Source organism: Ammodytes marinus, assembly GCF_949987685.1.
Source record: "Ammodytes marinus genome assembly, chromosome: 2".
In the NCBI taxonomy this organism is placed as follows: domain Eukaryota; kingdom Metazoa; phylum Chordata; class Actinopteri; order Uranoscopiformes; family Ammodytidae; genus Ammodytes; species Ammodytes marinus.
In genome coordinates, this window is record NC_137231.1 from 32,444,709 (window position 1) to 32,447,208 (window position 2,500).

The 2,500-nt window shown below is 40.0% G+C and overlaps 1 protein-coding gene across 1 annotated transcript in view; it reads right to left on the bottom strand.

The window, feature by feature from the left end:
• fras1 (Fraser extracellular matrix complex subunit 1) overlaps positions 1–2,500 on the bottom strand; it is a gene marked incomplete at its 3' end in the record, with an annotated part of 305,792 nt that overhangs the window by 273,747 nt on the left and 29,545 nt on the right. The gene's annotated exons all lie outside the window — the stretch shown is intronic.

The window sequence follows — 2,500 nt, forward strand, 5'->3', positions numbered from 1 at the left end:
CACACACACACACACACACACACACACACACACACACACACTTAAAGGTATAGGCACTATGTAACTCTTGCTAAACATTTTCTAAGGTTTATTCTCATAACTAAATAAACAAACTTTCCAAAGGAAAATGTGATCCCTGGAACACTGTTTGAAGTTAGAAAGCTTCCTGAAAAGTTACTGTTTCACTGTTGTTGTTGTTGTTTACAGCAGCAGGGCCCACAGTTTGGTTTACAAACATATTCTAGTCTTAACGTTTTGTTCCAGGTTGCTCAAAATAATTTAGTTTTGATTTATGATGATAGAATTATTTAATACTAAGAATTACATGCAGAGTAAGCAATGAAACCCTTAAACCTGCAGTGTGTAGAATTTTGGGTTTTATTTCCGAGCAGATTTTGTAGAAAGTAATTATAATATCCATAAGTACATTTAATTTAGTGCATAATAGCTGAAAATGTTTTTTTTAATTATTATTTTTTTCCCTTAGAAAGGGTCTCATATATGTCCATATTTCTGCATATTTTGGACCAAGGCCTAGTGCCGCCATCTTGAAAGTGTCATAGTTGGAATGTCATCAGGTGCATTGTTTAAAATGTAGAATTGTTCTTGTCCTTGAAGGCCACTGTAGCTTCTGTTATTATTCTAAAGGGTTGGGGTTACCCAGGGAGTGTTGCATTCTAGAACTTTCTTGATGATGTCATATTACACACTGCACCTTTAAACTGTGTGTGCCATTTTCACCTGTTCCATTCGACCGGCTCTCTTTGTGTGAAACGAACTGTGTCTCCACAACTGATGGCCTTTCCAAAGGTCACAGAGGGCACCAGGGGATTTCAGTGCATAGAGATATTTTAGTTTTTTTCCAGCAAGAATTTAATTTAATTTTTTTAAGTGCCAAAATGATTGAAATTTTGAAAATAAAAAAATGGCTATCTAAAACCTCTCTGAATGTGTTTCTAGTTTGGATCAATAATAAATAAGTGCTTTATTTAACAAGTTACTTATCGGTTTTAACATTTTGCTTCATAACTTATGGGTTATTTATCACATAACGTGGGACATTTTCTAAAAAAAATATTTTAATTTTGTATATGGAAATGTACATAAAAAGTCAGCACATACGATAACACCAACTTCTTGCCTTCACTGTTGCACAAACAGTAACTAGTTGTGACCCCAAAACAGTGTTGTATGACCGAAATATGTCCTTGTAGTCCCCCCCCCCCCCCACCCCCAAAGAGCCATGCTGACCCGGGACACACAGAGGGCACTTCTCTTAATGTGAGGTGGAAATTTGGGGGCACAGCTGAAACGTGTCGCGAGAACCAACTGTTAAAAAAACTGTCTAAAAAATGTGCAGAGACAAGCATCTCAACTAAGCAAATCCCATGTACAAATTAGATTATATATGTGTGTGTGTGTGTGTGTGTGTGTGTGTGTGTGTGTGTGTGTGTGTGTGTGTGTGTGTGTGTGTGTGTGTGTGTATTATATTAACAGCATATGCCTCCTGGGTTGTTTTCTGCTTACTCTAACACTTTAAAGGCTAATCCCAAACAAAAAAATTGTGTGTGTGTGTGTGTGTGTGTGTGTGTGTGTGTGTGTGTGTGTGTGTGTGTGTGTGTGTGTGTGTGTGTGTGTGTGTGTTAATGCCCTGTGTACACACACTAATACCAATAAGGATAAAAACCTTCTTTGTGGTAAACTTTTCCACAACGTAGCTACAAGGTGATTTACACACACACACACACACACACACACACACACACACACACACACACACACACACACGCACACACACACACACACACACACACACACACACACACACACACGCACACACACACACACACACACACACACACACACACACACACACACACACACGCGCGCACACACACACACACACACACACACACACACACACAGTAAAACAAGAATGAGTGGTAATAGAGAAGCAGTGTTGGGTGTAGTAGTGAACTCTGTTTAATTAGTATTTCAACCACATTTTGCAGTGACTTATTTGCATAGTGATTCATTATTAGTGAACCCCTGAAACTAACCCGCCCCCCTACCCTCCACCCCTCCACCCCCCCTCTCCCCCCTTGGGAAATGCAGACTGCCTTACTTGAGAAATTGAAAAACCTGCGAGTGATTTTAGAGGACGATATTTAGTTTTATTTTTAGAACTTTATGAAAAGAAAATTGGACTTTGCAAACTGCAAGAATCCCATTGAGACCGGAGACTCTTTATCAAGGGAGACCTGTGTTGCCATTCCCACGTTACCATTCACACACACATTCATACACCGGGAGCAATTTAGGGTTCAGTGTCTTGCTCAGGGACACTTGGACATGTGGTGGGGAGACGGGGGATCGAACCACCGACCCTGTAGTTGAGGGTCAACCTACAACCTATCCTAACTACACACTTCACCACAGTTCCTTGAAGCTATATAAGATAAACAAGACCTCCTTGAGACCTGTACAAGCCTGAAGGTAT